The sequence below is a fragment of the Lynx canadensis genome, chromosome B3, assembly GCF_007474595.2.
Source record: "Lynx canadensis isolate LIC74 chromosome B3, mLynCan4.pri.v2, whole genome shotgun sequence".
Lineage (NCBI taxonomy): Eukaryota > Metazoa > Chordata > Mammalia > Carnivora > Felidae > Lynx > Lynx canadensis.
Genome location: NC_044308.2, coordinates 86176026 through 86194222, shown reverse-complemented (window position 1 = coordinate 86194222; position 18197 = coordinate 86176026). Strand labels below are relative to the sequence as shown.

Genomic DNA, 18197 nt, shown 5'->3' with positions numbered 1-18197 from the left:
CTCTCAGAGCTTTGGGTTCTGAATATGGAAAACTATGCTTATCTCAATGGGAAGGTTAAAGAAGAAACATATAAGTTCCTATAACAGAGCCTGTCATTGATGCCTGCAAACAGTAATTATTAACATCCTGATTATGTGGTTAAAAGAATGTAAGAAGCGCCTTAGAACAAAGACTTTCTCACCTAAGGTAGAGGAAAAGAAAGCCTGGCAAGGTCTACCAAATGAGTGAGGAATAATAAGGAGAAAGAACTATCCTTCTGGAGTTCAAATTCCATTTGTAACTGCTAAACTGAGACAGCTAAGAATAAAAGTCTTAACAAGACTCAAGAGGATTCTTGGGACAACAAATGACTGTTACAACGGAATATTTTGATGTGTTAAGTGTAAATTAGTCAGAAGCATATGGATTAAATTTCCTTTCAGCAATGCACGGGTTTAAACATTAAGGGGAAAGAGATGTGAGAACAGGGCCCTACCGGGTTAGGAAGTCTCTGATGTTTGCCCAGGAGTGTTTTAGGTAGACTCACAGAGAAAGGCTGAGAAATGCTCCCTGAGGAAGGTAAGGAGTAGAAGGAGCAGGGAAAGGATATCATACCACCCTCAGCCCCAGCTTTGGTGAAGTTCAAGTTATTACAAATCAATGTGGCCTCAACGCCAAAGGTTTAAAAAACAGTGTAAGTCCTATTAGAAGTTTAGGTATAGTCATCAGCCCAAAAAGTGAAGAATTCATTCTTCACCTGAATGAAAAAATTTAGAACTCTTCCTCTTTAGGAGATAATATCCTGGGAAACCAAACTTCTTTTGCTGGAAAAATTGACTTGTAAAGAAATCATGGTTGTCTTCTTTCATTTTATAGACAAGAGACTTGAGGCCCAGGTTTGTGAAATGACCTGCTTACCATTCTCCAGTGAGTTTGTGACAGAGCTGGGACTGGACACCAGGCCATCTAATGTCACCCTCAAGGAAATTCCTTGACTTGGTTAAGGCCACACGCTGAGTAAAGTGGGCACTGACAGGATTTCAGCTAAGGCCACACATTTCCTACGACTGCAAGCTGCTGCCTTAAAATTAATTAGGCATTCTTGTTACAAAGGTAGCATGTGTTTATGTTAAATTATGACCATATGAAAGGATATTAAATGAAAGCTAAGACATCTTATCCCTGCTCCTGTCCACACAACCCTGCCACCACTCCAACCAGAATCCTTCTATTTCCATTCCCTAGAAGTAAATACTGTGAACATTTTTTGGTGTTTACTTCCAGAAATTGCAAAAGTTCTTATTTAGAAAAGAACTCAAACTTACAAATAAATTATAATAATTTTAGAAAGAACTTTTACCTAAATTCACTGCTGACATTTTTCCCCATTTGCTTTATCATTTGTTCTCTATTGTTACCTGTCTACCTATTTATCAGCCCATCTGTTTATCCATCCATCCATCCATCCATTGATAATAGTTTTGTTTGAACCAGTTGAGACTAAACTGTAGACATTGTGGCTTTTTATTTTCTGTCTTAGTCTATTCAGGCTTCTGCTATGGACGGGATGTCTTTTAAACAATGAAATTTAATTCTCATAATTCTAGAAGCTGGGAAGTTCTGGATCAAAATACCAGTAGATTCAGTGCCTGGTGAGGGCTTGCTTCAGGGTTCATAGATGGCTGTCTTGCTCCTCACTCTGTCCTCACAAGGTGGGAGGGTTGAGGTAGCTCTCTGGGATTCTTTATAAGAGTACTAATCCTATTCATGAGAGCTCTACCCTCATGACCAAATTGTCTCTTAAAGGCCCCACCTCCTAATACCCTCACAAAGGGCATTACGATTTAACATATGAATTTGGGGAGGACATAATCATTCATTCTATAGCAACTTCTGAATATTTGGGTATGTATTTCCTAAGGATGTGCATAAGCATAATGCGGTCATCAGTTTTTATAAAACTTCAATAAATTTGTCACTGATCCAATGTGTTTATAAGATTAATCCAAAAATGTACTTCATAGAATTTTTTTCCCCTTTAAGATCAGGTCTAGTTTAGGATCATGTATTGCACTTTCTTGTTACGTCTCACTGGTCCCTGTTGATCAGGACCCTGGAACAATTCTTCAAGTATTCCTCAGTATTTATGGCACTGACATTTTTGAAGAATTTAAAAGAATGTTTCTCATTTTGAGTTGGCCTGATGTTTCTTCATGATTAGCTACTGGCTGTACCTGCTTGGGTGGAATACTACATAAGTGATGTTGTGTTCTTCTAGGATATCACAACTAGGGGCTCACATGTTCACAATGTCTCACTTGAGATACTAATTTTCAATGGTGGGTAAAGGTGTTGTTCATAGGTATCTTTTTTATTCATGTCCTTTCTTCAATATGTTTTTGCTGAATAACATAATTATTTCAATTCAATAATATTTGTTGTGTATGTATGTGGCAAACACTGTTGTAGACCCTGGGGATAAATCAGTGATCCAAACAGAAAATTTCTGCTCTGATAGAGCTTGTATTCCATCTTGGACATATGTTTCCATATGTAGAACTATTTCATTTTTTAAAAAAACTGGACTCTAGTTTGTTGTACTTAGTACAACAAGAAAACTAGTATTCTACTTTGTTGTACTTAGGTACCATAGTTCATTCAAGCAGTCGCCACTGATGATATTTAGCTTGTTTCCACTTTTTTTTTCTTTTTGCTATTACCAACATGCTGCAGGAAGCACCTTACGATATAGTATATTTATCTGGATGTGTGTGTGTGTGTGTGTGTGTGTGTGTGTGTGTGTGTGTGTGTGAATGAATGTATATCTGTGTATAGATGTGGATGTGATTGTATGTGATTGTGTTTGTGTGTATGTGTGCAGTTTGTGTAAGTATGTGTGTTTGTGTACAAACTCATTTATCGTAGGATAATTCCCTAAAGGAGAATTCATGGATCAAACAAATTTGGTTTATATATTCTGATAAATGCTATCATTTTACTCTAATTTTTGTTCTCAGTACAGTGCTTCTGTCTCCCCATTCTTGCCAAACTGAAAACTATTTAGGTTTCCATCTTTTCCATACTAACTGGCATTATCTTAGCTGAATGATAATGAAGAGTCCAATTTTGGGGGCACCTGGGTGGCCCAGTCAGGTATGCATCTGACTCTTGATTTCAGCTCAGGTCATGATATCACGGTTCATAAGTTCTAGCCCCACATTGAGCTCTGCACTGACAGTGCAGAGCCTGCTAAGGATTCTCTTTCTCTCTCTTTCTGCCTCTCCCTTGCTTTCTCTCTCTCTCAAAAATAAATGAATAAACTTAAAAAAAAAAGAGTCCAGTTTTTGTCAAGTCTGGTGTGTAAAGTGCCTGTTTGTGTTTGATTGCTGCAGTAGTACTAGTCTCTAGGAGACCCACTTGGGGGAACAGAGAGACTGATTGCAGAGCTGCTATTTGTGTCTTTGGAAAAATTGCCCAATTCTTTTTCTCCCTTCCAACTTTTTTGACATAATTGACAAATAAAAACTGTATGTATTTAAGATGTCCAACATAATGTTTTGATATATGAATATCTTATGAAATGGTTACCGCAATCAAGCTAATTAACATAGGCACACCTTGCATAATTACCTTTTTTGGTGTCAGAGCACTTAAGATCTACACTCTTAGCAAATTTTAAGTACACAATAACAATGATACTAACTACTCCATGTGGTATATTAGATCTCCAGAACTTGTTTATTCTGCATATCTGAAGCTTTGCACCCTTTGACCAACATTTCCCCATTTTCCCCATCCCCTGGTAACCACCATTCTACTCTCTGCTTTTAGGAGTTTGATTCTTTCGGATACCACATGTGAGGACATGCAGTATTTGTCTTTCTTTACCTGGTTTATTTTACTTAACATAATGTCCTCTGTGTACACACACACACACACACACACACCACATTTTCTTTATTTCATTCATCCATTATCTACATAGGTTGTTTCCATATCTTGGAATAAATAATGCTCAATGAACGTGGAAGTACGGTTATCTCTTTGAGATGCTGATTTCATTTCCTTTGGATATTTACCCAGAAGTGAGATTGCTGGATCATATACTAGTTCTATTTGTAATTATTTGAGGAACCCCATCCTGTTTTCTATAGTGGCAGGACTATTTTACATTCCCACCAACAGTATGGAAGGGTTCCAATTTCACCACAGCCTTGCCAACACTTGTTATTTTTGGGTTTAGCTTTTTAACAATGGCCATCCTAATGGATGTGAAGTGGTATCTTACATTGTGGTTTTGATTTTCATTTCCCCAGTGATTAGTGATGTTGAATACCTTTGCATATACCTGTATGTCTTCTTTTGAGAAACATCTATTCAGGTTTTTTGCCCATTTTAAAATTAGGTTATTCATTTTCTTGCTACTGAGTTAATTGAATTCCTTATATATTTTGGATATTAACCCCTTATAAGATAGTTTGCAAATATTTTCTCCCATTCTGTGGGTAATCTCTTCACTCAATTGATTGTTTTCTTGGCTGTGCAGAAGTTTTTTAGTTTAATATAGTCCCATTTGTCTATTTTTGCTTTTGTTTCTGTGCTTTGGGGTTCATATTAAAAAAATCAGTGTCCAGACCGATGTCAAGAAGGATTTCTCCTGTATTTTCTTCTAGTAGGTTTACATTTCAGCTCTAACATTTAAGTCTCCAGTCCATTTTGTGTTGATTTTTGTATGTGATGTGAGATAAGTGTCTGACTTCATCCTTCTGTATGTGGCTGCCCACTTTTCTGAACACCATTTATTGAAGAGGCTGTCCTTTCTCCTTTGTGTGTTCTTGACACTTTTGTCAAAGATCATGTGACTATAAATGTGTAGATTTATTTCTAGGCTCTGTATTTTGTTCCATTGGTGTACATGTCTGTTTTTATACCAGTGCCATACTGTTTTAATCACTGCAGCTTTGTAGTATATTTTAAAATCAGGCAGTGTAATGCCTCCAGCTTTGTACTTTTGCTCAAAATTGCTTTGGCTTCTCGGGGTCTTTTCTGGCCCCATATGAATTTTAGGATTGATTTTTCTATTTCTTTAAAAAATGCCATTGGAAATTTGACAGGAATTACATTGAATATGTGGATTGCCTTGGATTGTATGGACACTTTAATGCCTAATTCTCAATTAAAGTCTGTTTTGGAAAGAAATTTTTAAAATGTAAATTCTACACTTGACCACATTGCTGTGATGTAGGAATGTTATCTAGTACCTAGAAACATTTTAGTAGGAAGCTAATGAAATAGTATAATAATAAATAACTGAAAAATGTACATTTAGACACAACTCTGTTATGCTATTTGCTATCTGTTATGAAGAATGGGTTAGGATAGTCTCCAAAATAGTTCATGTATCACTCAAAGATTTCTGAGATATATGATAAACTAGAGAGAAAATATTTGTTCATGGCAGATGATCTTAGAATTATTTGAAATGTTTAGCTAGATGGTCTGAACTCTCTTGAAGATTATTACTGAGGGTTTTTGGTAGGAGGTGGTTGGGAAGAAAATTTTTCTTCCACCTTGGAAGAAAACTTCAGATTATATGGCTTGTTTATTGAAGAAACCATTAATTTTTCCATCTACTTGTTATCCCATTCACCTCCCCCATCCCCCTTTCCCTGTAACTCCTCCCCCCTCCATTCATCCTCCAAAAAGGAGGAGTGGATATTTTGAAAAGGAAGCCTCTTTCTTACACGCAATGAATTTTGCCCACAATGGGCTAATTGCCAAAGCAGTTGGCCACCTGTGGGAGTAATTAGTTACTTGTCACTCGTTCTGAGGTTAGTCAGTCGCAGTTGCAATTTATTATACACACAGTTTTGCATCCACAAATAACCATGGCTGTTAAAACCACCCATAGAGAAAGAAAAGGCTGGGCAGAAACTTTAAAAGGTGGCATATTATTTTACATTTATGAATAAGCATGGGTAACATTCAGCTCTATTCATTTTATCCTAATTCAGAGATACTGGAATTAGGAGTCCTGTAGAAAAAGTATTCCAAAGTTTTTCTACTTTGGGGAGTGGGCTGGAGATAAGATCATGTTATCTTTATAATTTTACTGGATAAGTTAAAAAAAAAAGATTCTTGATGGGTTATATTAATGTTTTAATCTTCTATAATACAGATGTGTATAATTGAAAATGAATCACTTTATATTTAAGGTAATCATAGCAAGAACATTGTTCTCATGGGCAAGTAGCAATATAATAGCAGCCATTTGGTTAACTATTCTGTGGTTAAACATGGTTATACTGTTTATGATTATATCCATGGAAGGTATTCTCCATTCTACTAATTAAGTTTGATATATTTATCAATGACTATTGTTATTAGTCATGAATGTCAGAAAGTAAAGAGCATGTAAAAAGATGAGCAAAAGAGAATTCAGATACTTAGCGTGTGTGTGTATGTGTGTGTGTGTGTGTGTGTTTGTATTAGGAGCAAAAGGGTAAAAACTAGCATACAGGCTTCTCTTATTCAGGATTCTCTTGCATACAAGAAAAACATAATCTTACTTAAGTTGCCTTAAACAATGAAGGGTATTTATGAGTTATTGAATTGAGAACTTTTTAAAATCGGGGGGGATAAATATGAGACTTTTCCTAGTGGCTCAATACTATCACGAGGGACTCATATACTTTACATTTCTCTGCTCTCCTTTCCACAGTGCCTGCTTTATCCTGAGACTGATTCTTAACATGGCTGACACAGAGACAAGCCATTTTTACTACATGTGCTAAGCAAATATCTCCTTGTGTGTCATTAACCCAAAATGAGTCATGTACTCATCCCTAAAGAAGTCACTGTGGCTAAGGAGACACCATCCACTAATTGGCTTAAAGGCCAAGAGCTTACTCCTCAAGACAACCCTACAAAAACAGCCTGTGTGGGAAATCTGAGACCTAGAGACCTAGGTAGGGAGGAGAAGCATGGAGATGGATGCTAGCAATAGCAACTGTCCAGTACAGCAAATAACAGTAATTCAAGTGCTATAATAAGGTAGAGACACAGTAGGGATGCCTGAGTGGCTCAGTTGGTTAAGTGTCTGACTTCATCTCAGGTCTTGATCTCACAGTTGATGCGATCAAGCCCCATACTGACAGTGCAGAGCCTGCTTGGGATTCTCTCTCTCTCTCTGCCTCTCCCCAGCTCACATGTGCTCTCTCTCTCTCTCTCTCTCTCTCAAAATAAATAAATAAACTTAAAAAAAAAGGTAGAGACACAGTACTTAGTACCATATAGGATGGCTATGGGTTGATGCTATTACTGCAGTAGTTATAAGTGCCATCAATGTTCATGTTCCTGGGATGCTAAAAAACAGACATATTTGAAGGGCTTTGTGGCTTACCATGTCACTAGGAGGTTTGTGGCCACCCACTTTATCAGTTAACCTGTGAAGGCTTTACTCTACTTTCAGTCTGTGACCTTTGCTTACAGAGAAAAAAACCTCAAAGATCTTCAGTGGGAAATCTGAAGGGAGAAAATATGTATAAATTTGATCCTTGTTACATACAGTTGATCAACTGTTGATCCTTGTTATTTGCAGATTTAGTATTTGTGAATTTGTCTTCTTGCTAAAATTTATTTGTAACCTCAAAATCAATACTCATGGTGCTTTCATGGTATTCACGGACATGTGCAGAGTGGTGAAAAATTTGAGTCATCTGAAGCCCTGAGATCCACTGAGGTCGAACAAGATGATGCTCTGCCTTTGTGTTTCAGCTCTCATACTGTAAGGAAGTGTCCCTTTCATGGTCTATTTAGTGTATATTTTCCACATTTTTGTGCTTTTTTGTTGGTGATTTCATTGTTAATGGCCCCCAAGCATAGTGCTGAAGTGCTGTCCAGTGTTACTAAATGCAAGAAGGCTGTCATATGCCTTATGAGAAAATACATGTGTTAGATAAGCTTCGTTTGGCATGAGTTATAATGTTGGTGGTGGTGAGTTCAGTATTAATAAATCAACGATATATATTAAATATGATGTCTGTAAACAGAAATAGCCTGTAAAATAGGTTATATATCGACTGGTTGATGAAAAGATTGTGACCAGAGTCTTGCAGGAACTTAACCTTGTATTTCCTCTAGGAGCAGTGGGTTCAGTATTCACTCATTCAGTGTTCATAGTGAATTTATGGAATATAATTACATAACTACTGCAAATAATAAGAATAAACTATATATCTGCAACTGCATTGAAGCAAATGAAGAAAAGATTAGCTTGGTCCAGATCCAGGCAGGGATTTAACCACAGAGTTCTAGTATGTAAAGGGATAAGTACTTTCTATATTCCTGTTAGTTAAAAGGAAAGAATTCAGAGTTTTTAAATCTATTTGGGGAGCCATACCCAATCTATCTGCAAACTACATTTCTCTCCATCTGGACCCTTCCAGCTATGTCCTCTCTGCCATCTCAGAAATGATAGGCAACGATTTCTAGGTTTCAACTGAATATAGCTTCAGCCTCATAGGACATAATGAAAAATAATGCATGATGAAATCCACTGAAAGACCACGTTTGTTACTTTCCTCTCTCCCTATTGCCCCCAAACCAAATGTAGCAAAACTTTGAGCTGCAACAGGACATCATAAGAATTGAGATGGGTAGTGTGGGGAGGTGTTCTTCTGCATCTAGGGCTCTGCTTGCATCATTCCATTTGATTTTTGTTTCGCTGGGACTGGGGCTGGGTTGCCAGCAGCAAGTATGCTGACTGAAAACTGTCACAACAGCGATCTTTACAATCCGGGAGTTGAGTTTGACTGGAACATATGTCTTCAATTTTGATAGCTCAGCTTCCCAGATGCCCTAAAGGAGAATATTGCCTGAGAAGGAGCTTTTCATGTAAGAATAATTTGTGTTAAGTAGCTCAGTGATCTGTTTGTTAGGTTAGAGCTGACAGTTTGTTTATATTTCTAAAGGGGTATGATGAATGGGGGAGAAGTTGATGCTAATTAGCCTAAATTGTTCCTAAGAATGTAGAGGGCTTTGCCAGTTTCATTGTTTCTGTTTCTTTGCACATTTTAAATAATTGAATGGAGCTCAGACCATTCATCATAATTTCAGGCAAGATAGAAATAAATGAATTTAGCACGGGTCTGCATGTGTGATGGAAGATGTCACTTTAAAGGGCAATTAAATAAGACATCAACTTGGGGCTAATGCAGACTATTCTAATCTATTTGCATAAAAATATCAAACATGAACGTTTTCATTTATTCCATTAATTATCTCTGTCATCATAGGAGGATAATAGCACTTCTTTTTGAAATCCCATCTATCTCTATTAAAATAATGCTGTAGTATAAAATTTGGGTCTGTGCTTTCTAGACAAAAGATCTGTGTCCATACTCTTTAAGAAAGTTCCCTCCCCTCCCTCTGATGTCATCAAATGTCTCTAAGAAACCTGTTTGAGAATGGGCTCAAGTGCCTGGCCAGCTAATGAAAAAGGCAGCAGAGAAACATTTTTGAAAGTTGGAAATCATATAATGGTGCGCATTCCACAGCAAGAGCTAGTGTACCAGTGAGGGCATATTTTAGTTATTTCTCTAGAGTTCTCACATATTTATTTCTCATATATGCTGAGTTACATAGTGATATGATACTAAGCCTACGATGTAACTTCCTATCCGAGTTGATCCAGCATTTCCTCTAGGTAATAAAGTTAACATAAATGGATTATTTTATAAGAATGTAGGAAAATATATATGTTTTGTTAGCACACATATTTTGACAGATAAAATAAGAAAAATGAAACTAAATTTAGAAAGTCTATGATTTTTTTCCAACCTTTTAATCCTCATTGCAGGCCATTCTTTTTTAATTTATGCACATAAAATACCACAGGAAGAGATGGTATAAATTTGTGGACTGTGGAGAATGAGTGAACATTTTTGAATCAGGATCTTTAAAAGGGGTGAAATTTGAGTATGATTAAGTTAGGAAAAAGCCTCGCTTACGGCGGAAGTCGGAGACTCTGTATACATTATGGGCATGTCATGGCTTTTAAAAAGTTATGTTAGACTTCTATACAAATTGTGAAGGAATTTGTATAACCCCAAACAAAATTCTGTGTGGTTCTGAACTTTTCTAAAGAGAGAAATAATGCTGGTTAGTATTCCAATCAGGAGCAAACCTTACCATCGGGTGGGCTGGTTGCTTACACTGCCTGGGTGTTTTCTTGGTCACTAGTTTTCTCGGAAGGAAATGATCCTATGGCTTATGCTTGCCACATTTGTACATATATGCGCTATAATTGGCATTTATTAAGGAGACCTTCAGTTTGATGGATGACTGTCAGAGCCGAGCCTGCTGGCTTTGAAGAGGGTTGACTTTGCTCAAGTTTTGTTACATTAGCTCATTAGAACTCTGCACAACTTCAACCCGTTCTTTGTTTACTTTCTTATAATTAAGATTTTTGAACAATCGAATTTCAGAGACTTGACAGGGCCCATTCCCAACTTGGAGACTTTGCCTGACAGAAAAGTTTGCAACAGAAAAAATATTCACAATAGAACCCGTGAGTATTAAAAATAAGATTTTTGTACTCTCTCTAGTTAGCTGCCCAGTTAATTAATTGCTTTTAAACATTAAAGGGTTTAATTATCTTTACCTTTTATATCATTAGCTGCATTTTTCCTAAGCTTTTTTTAAAAAGTGAATTCTATAAAAAACAACAGCTATAGAAATATTTTCAAGTCAAGGTATTTAAAATTTGGACCTCGTATGTATTATACTTGAGCAACAATGTAAGCAAATAATTAAGAAAATGACAGACCATCTGAATCTACAGATACATATTCAAAAGAAAAAAATGCATTAATAAGTGCATTTAAACATTCAATTGTGAATAATCAGAAATCCTAATTGTGTTGTTAATTTTGTAATAAGAAAATCTCCAAAGCTGTGGTGACCCATTTAAAGTGAAAACTGATATTTCACTTTCTCTTTTGAAACCCCAAAGAAAGTGCACATGAGAATGCTGAAAATGAGGATCCAATATGCGTTGGTGAGACGAACTGTATTTCCTGTTTAGCGCAGTGTGCCTCTCCCACTACCTAAAGGGGCACAGAATGTTGATGTTGTGTTTGATGTGTGTGTCTTTTGAAATATTCTTAGTTGCTATCCACAAAAACTAAATGTTTGAAGGGAAAGGATGTGCTTTTATAGAAAGCAAATATGGTTGCAGAGTGTTTGCACTAAGATTACAGACTCACTCATGGTTGTCTCTTTTCGGACTCGTCCTAACTAGTTGATGAGTTGATTATCTGTGAGGTCTATTTACCAAAGATGGTAGCTTGATGAGTAGATGCGTTCATCACATCATCCCAATATCTAAATGAATAGGAAAGGGAAATAAAGAATGAATGATGAGGGAAAAATAAACAGTGTCTGTTTATGAAAATGAATGCTGTACAGGGTCATAATTTATAGGCAGTGGACTAAGTAATGAGTTCTTACAGCAATTTTATGGGGAGTGCTACTGTAGAACGGTACTAGATCGCTTGACTTGCCTTCGCAGAGTGGGGAAAGGGAAAATGAAACTCAGTTGTTTCAGGTCACAGATAATTCAACTTTCCTTATTCTCTAAAAGGAACTTGAGTTAGCAGAACAATATTTAGACTTCTTTGCCAATGAAGACAGCCTTTTAAGTTTAGTGATGAAGTTGATTCATTCGTATTTCATTCAGATGATGGAAAATACAACTAATTGGCTCCTTATTTGGTCCACGATGCTCAGTTAATGTATTCAAAGTTATTACTAGATTAAAAAAATGAATTCACAGGTCAAAACTTCTTTTATTGTGGAGGAAACTGGCAGTCATCAAAAGGGCCATTAAAAAACAGTTTAATGAAGAAATATGTGACTGTTTAAGAAAAGCGTCTAGTCTAAACTTAGCAGGAGGGCCATGGATGCTTTTTTCTACTAAGCTGCAACAGTATAAGAAAATAATCTTGCATCTTTTAGGCTTCTGCATAAATTTTCATTTCAGAAAACCATTACTTTAGTTGCACAAATAAAATGTAATTGTGCTCAGAAAGCCCGAAGCTAAAATAAAGTCTTCCTACTAATTTTATATTAAAATGTAAGAAATGGTGTCTTTTTTATTTTTAATTGATGCATTAGTGTTAACTAAAGATTTAATTTTAAGCTCTTTTCCATTTCAACCTAAGAACAATGGCCAGCACTTTTTGATCGTGTCCTATGTAACAAGCCCTATTCTAAATACTCTACATGTATTAACTTATGTAATCATCACAACCCCATGTTGTGGGTACTATGATTATCTTCACTTTAAAGGTTGTAAAACTGAGGTATAGAGAGGATAAATCATTTGGCCAGAGTCATGCAGCTAGTAAATGGTAGGTTGGGGATTTAAGCATAGGCATTGTGACTCCAGATTCAAAGCAAGCAACCGTTCTATAATGCAGGATTTGGTTTGGTTAAGTACTTGAGGATCTATACACAAACATCTAAATGCACCAAATTTATTATTCAAAAGACTTTTTTGAACAGTATTCCAAAGACTATTTCATTATGTTTAGAAGCTTTTACTAGAAGGAATATTATGTTAACATACCTATACACATAGAAATAGTTTTTTTTCCCCTTAACTTTCATATCCGAGCGCATGACTAAAAAAAGGTTTATAGACTAACGGTGGTCAAGTTATACCATGTGTGGTTGTCACATTTTGGGAGGAACAGTATTTGACCTGTGGCCTACTTAAAACAGTTGTAATATTGAACCATATTATAACAGAGTTCTGTTTTGTTTTAAAAATACAATGATTATTTTTAAAAGGAGATAAAGGAACAACCATAGAAAAATACCTAGTTTCCAAGAAGTAGTTTCTATAAAAATTTGCCAAGTTTTCAGAAGTAAATGTTTTAAAAATCTGTTTAAAAAATACAGCAATATCTAGGTTCAATGAAAGAGGCTGTTTTTTTATCACTAGACTGGAGTAATGAATTCTGGAATAATCTAAGATGATTAACCTTTAAAAATTATGGGTTTTTTTGGTAATGTTAAAGACAGAGACATTGCAAAGTTGAATGAATTATAGCTCACAAACCTCCCTGAAGATAATGCAGATGCATAAAACGCCATACATATTTTTGGGAAGGTTTCAAACTCCTAGACAAAGGGATTTTGAATGTCCAGACATCTTTGAAGTATCTAGCAGAATATGATAACCATATAGGAAATACTCTGATGAGAAGAGTGCACAAAGATAAAATCATCTTTTTAATCTTTTATGTGAAGAAATTTAAGCAGTAGATATACTTTTTGTGATTTTTTTATTCACTAAAAATTGAGTGAATATGTACGATGCATTGAGGATACAGGACTGAGGAAGACAGACAACCCTTAAATGAACTAACATTCTACTGACAGAGACAGGAGTAAACCGGCAAATAATATGAAATCAGATATCATAAGAGTTATGAAGAAACTAAAGCTGAGTAAGGGGATAGAAAGTGATGTCTTTGGGGACATGGAGTGGTGTCTATTTTAAATAGAGTGGTTAGGGAAAACTTCTTTGTGATGCTGACATTTGATCAAAAATCTAGCTAATATTGAGCAACAGTGGTATTTCTAGTATATTTGTCATCTTGGATAAATAAATTTTTAACGTTCCCCCCCCCAGACAAAATTATTTTTTTAAAGTTTATTTATTTATTTTGGAGGGGGTGAGGGGCAGAGAGAGAGAGAAGGAGAGAGAGAGAATCCCAAGTGGGCTCCGCATTGTCATCGCAGAGCCTGATGTCGGGCTTGAACTCACAAACCATGAGATCATGACGTGAGCCGAAACCAAGAGTTGGACACTTAACTGACTGAGCCACCCAGGAGCCCCTAGACAAAAATTATTTTTAATAATGATCATGCAATGCAAAGGATACAATGATGGCCAGAAAAAGACACAATGAAAAAAAGTCACTCAATTTCATGTATTATCATCCTAGTAACAAAATTAATCTAAAAAATAAACATTACTGTACCAAAAAAAAGGGTAAAAAGTAATGGATTAGTATTTTTAATTACATCATTTTTTTTATAAAAAAGGAAAAATAATATCCCTACATAGTGCAGTTTGCACCATGTTTCACCATTTTAAATCCTTTTTTTGGGGGGGGGCAGCTTTATTGAAATGCATGTACCACACAATTCACCTAATTAAGCTGTATAATCCAATGGGTTTTAGTATACATATAGAGTTGTGCAATTATCATCACAGTCAATTTTAGAACATTTCATCACTTCAGAAGAGAAACCCCATATTCTTCCCCTGGTCTTAGGAAACCACTAATTCACCTTCTGGGTCTAAGGAATTGCTGATTTTGGACATTTCATATAAATGAAATCATGTATATGATCTCATTTGTGATCAGCTTCTCTCACTTAGCATCATGTTCTTAATGTTTTTCCATGTTGCAGCATGTATCATTACTTCTTTTTATTGCCAAATATAATTCCATTATATGGATACACCATATTTTATTTATCCATTCATCACTTGATGAACATTTGGATTGTTTCCATAGTTTTGCTATTAGGAATAATGCCATTATGAACATTCATGTACAACTTTTTATATGAGCATATGTTTATATTTTGGTGGGTATATACCTAGGAGTATGCTTACGCCATGTGGTAACTCCATGTTAAAATCTTTTGAGGAACTGCCAGACTGTTGTCCAGAGTGTCTGCATCATTTACATCCCAATCAGCAAAGTATAAGCCTTCTAATTTGCCCATGTTCTTGCCAACACTTGTTACTATCTAACAGTTTGATTCTGTTCATCCTGGTGGGTGTGAAGTGGTAGTTTATTGTGATTTTGATTTGTATTTCCTTGATAGCTAATGGCGTTGAGCATATTTCATTTTCTTATTGGCCATTTTTATGTTTCTTTGCCCATTTTTAATTGCCTTATTTGTCATTTTATTATTGAGTTGTAAGAATTCTTTATATATTCCAGATACAAATCTATTATCAGACATATGATTTGCAAATATTTTCTCACATTCTGTGTGTTGTCTTTTCATTTTCTTGATGGTGCCATTTGAAGCACAAAAATGTTTTTAAGAAGCCTGATATCTATTTTTCTTTGGTTGTAGGGTCACAAAGATTTACACCCATGTTTTTTTTTTTAATTTGTTTTTGTTTTCTAAAACTATTATAGTTGTACCTCTTTCATGGGTCTTTGGTCCATTTTGAGTTGATTTGAAATGAGGGTCCAATCTCACGCATTTGTGTGTGGATATCCAGGTGCCCTAGTGCCATTTGTTGAAAAGATTTTTTCCCCCATTTAATTATTTTGGCACTTTTATTGAAAATTCATTCATTGTAATTATGAATGTTTATTTCTGGACTCTCAACTGTATTCCACTGACATATGTCACTGTCCTTATGCCAGTACCACACTGTCTTGATTACCGTACCTTTGCAGTACATTTTGAAATTAAGAAATATGAATCACTGTTTTAAATCTTTTTTTGTAAGCTTGTTTGTTTGTTTGTTTATTTATAGAGGTAATCTCTACACCCAATGTGGGGCTCAAACTTATGACCTCAATCCCGAGACCAAGAATCAAAGTCTCTTCCATGTGCCTGAGCCAACCAGGAACCCCTTATGTTTTAAATCTTAAATAAAAATCAAAATTCCAAGAAGCCATATAAATTGACAGAATTGAAGCAAGTCAAGTTCAGTTTCTTCATCTTCACAATTACTGTGCTACCAAAATTTATTTTAAATCTATTGTTTAAACTCAGGAATATGTGGTAACACAGAAGTTGGAAACACAAACTACCCGAAATAAACTATAACCAGTCTGTAGCTATAACTAGTCTGTATCTCTTAGGAATTTTCTCTTGAGATGAGTTCAAATATTTATGTTTGTGTCTCTTGGGGGCCACCTATGTACTTGAAAGATCTCTATATTAATTTCCATGTAGAATACAATATTTATTAAGGGACAAGTAACAAAATATTTTTAGAGAGGAACAATATTGTGTTACTAACTTTGTTTAAACTTTCTGGTGAATGGTAATAAGTAAAAAGTAGACAGAGTTTTAGATGCTTTTACTATTGTTTTAAAATACTCAAAAATTGGGGGAGAGTGGAAAGTGGGTGATGGGCATTGAGGAGGGCACTTGTTGGGATGAGCACTGGGTGTGTATGGAAGCCAATTTGACAATAAATTATATTCAAAAAATAAAATAAAATAATAAAGTACTCAAAATTGCCCACATACAGTGCGGACTGTGCCTACTAGCCCATCTTTGAAATGCCAATGAGGAGGAGCATATCATTCTGTGATCTAGAGGAAGAAGGAACAGAAGTGGTAAACCCTTGCGTAAGTTTGAGATTTTTAATGAACTGAAAGAAAGCCATTATTGTAGCTACAATGTAGAGGTGGGGGGGTGAGTGGTAAGACATGGTGTTGGAGAGACTGGCAGGCAGGCCCTATATCTAGGGCCACCATATGATTTTTGGTCTAAATTGTAGCACTTCTGAGAGTGAAAGAGGCCACTGTTGATTGCATAATACACTTACTGGGACTGTCCCAGGAGAATTAGGATGACTAGTCACCCTACTTAAAGGATATGGTATACAGTTGTGTTTTAACTACACATAGAATCCAACTCAAGGACAGCTATTATGAGGGCTAGAAAGTCTTTAATGCAAGTGAGCAATAATCTGACCTTACACCATTAGAGTATTATGAATTAGGAGGACTGAACAGTGTGTATAATGAGTGGTTTAGATAATGCTTATCAAACTTTAACATGCATAAGACTCATGCAGAAGCCTTGTTAAAACACATGGCTGGCCCCACTCCCCCAAATTATGATTGAATGGGCTCTGTGTTTCTCTTTATTATTGTTGTTGTTGTTGTTATTTTATTTTAGAGAGAGCACAAGTTGGGGCAGAAGGGCAGAGGGAGAGAGAGAGAAAATCTTATTTATTTATTTATTTATTTATTTATTAAAAATTTTTTTAAATGTTTTTACTTATTTTTGAAAGAGAGAGACAGAGCATGAGTGAGGGAGGGGCAGAAGAGGGGGAAACACAGGATCTCAAGCAGGCTCCAGGCCCTGAGCTGTTAGCACAGAGCCCAGCACAGGGCTTGAACTCACAAACCATGAGATAATGACCTAAGCTGAAGTCGTACACTTACCCGACTGAACCACCCAGGCACTCCATGAGAGAGAGAAAATCTTAAGCAGTCTCTATGCTCAGCTTGGAGCCTGACACAGGGCTCGATCCTACAACCCTGTGATCATGACCTGAGCCGAAATCAAGAGCCAGACATTCAACCGACTGAACCACACAGGCCCCCAAATCGGTTCTGATTTCTAACAAGCTCCCAGGTATTGCTGAAACCACCAGTCCGTGGGGGACCAGACTTTGAATAGCACTGGTTTAGACATTAGGGAGTGGACTGTGGAGTCAGACAGACTTGGTTTGAATTTCAACTTTCTTGGTTATAAGCTAGGTGGCCTTGGAAAGTTACTCTTTCCACAGCTCTTTCCGTCATCTGGTAAAATGTGATTATAATAATCCTTGCCTTATATAAATGTTGTGAAGAGTAAATGGGATAAAGCACTTGGCATTGTTTCAGGCATTATTGTAAGCACTTAGCATGTGTTATTTTTGTTGTTATTATAGTTAGGAAGAAGAAGAATCATGGTGGATTATATTCATTAAAGGAAACTATGACCAAGTTTTAGATTCTTCATTGTAAATCAACCCTAGAACTACTTGCTACAACTACATGCCCTAGAACAGTGTTCACTGCCTGGCACATACCAGGCTCTTAATACTTGTTGACTGGGGTGCCTGGGTGGCTAAGCATCTAGGTGGTTAGTTAAGCATCTGACTTTGGGTCAGGTCGTGATCTCATGGTTCATGAATTCGAGCCCCTCATTGGGCTCTGTGATGACAGCTTGGAGCCTGCTTCAGATTCTGTGTCTTCCTCTCCCTCTGCCTCTTCCTGCTCACGCTCTCTCTCTCTCTCTAAAAAATAAATAAACATAAAAAAAAACTTGTTGACTGAATAAACAAATTTGTGAATTCACTTAATAGTACTATGTGGACTGAAGTAATTGATTCCCATTACAATACACCTCTTTTACTCTCAGAGCATACCTTACCTGCTGA

At 36.2% G+C, this 18197-nt stretch overlaps 1 protein-coding gene and 1 long non-coding RNA gene across 4 annotated transcripts in view; both read left to right on the top strand.

Annotated features, from left to right (window-relative positions):
• Positions 1 to 11039, top strand: part of LOC116737729 — a 47437-nt gene extending 36398 nt beyond the window's left edge. Inside the window, exons 8-9 of one of the 2 annotated variants that reach the window (XR_004343805.1) lie at positions 10468 to 10550; positions 10995 to 11039. This is a non-coding gene — a long non-coding RNA (uncharacterized LOC116737729). Of the gene's footprint in view, positions 1 to 2258; positions 2296 to 10467; positions 10551 to 10994 lie in introns of those variants that run through there. The other variant, XR_004343806.1, reaches the window with a different exon arrangement.
• Positions 1 to 18197, top strand: part of SLC25A21 (solute carrier family 25 member 21) — a 444650-nt gene that overhangs the window by 61429 nt on the left and 365024 nt on the right. The window lies entirely within an intron of this gene.